The sequence below is a fragment of the Gavialis gangeticus genome, unplaced genomic scaffold, assembly GCF_001723915.1.
Source record: "Gavialis gangeticus isolate Ggan-Ray unplaced genomic scaffold, GavGan_comp1, whole genome shotgun sequence".
Classification (NCBI taxonomy): Eukaryota; Metazoa; Chordata; order Crocodylia; family Gavialidae; genus Gavialis; species Gavialis gangeticus.
Genome location: NW_017729022.1, coordinates 72728578 through 72728862, shown reverse-complemented (window position 1 = coordinate 72728862; position 285 = coordinate 72728578).

Here is a 285-nt window from a genome sequence, read left to right as displayed (position 1 = left end):
CGCGGACGCCACCTAGCGGGACGCACGCGGCGGCGGCCGCAGCCCTGAGCCGCCGGGATGGGGGGAGGCGCTGCCTGGGAGCCCGAGGAAGCGGCTGTGGCTGGCTGCAGCGCCTGCTGCACTCGCTTGGTCCAGCCGGCCCACCCCTCACCTCAGCAAGCCTGGCTGCAACACCGCGCTTAAGCCCTTCCCAGCCCCAGGCAGAGGTCCCTTGCAGCCCTGCTTCTCTCAGACAGTGTTTCTCAGCCCGTGCGTAGGGTGGCCACCACAGAGGACACTCCGGTT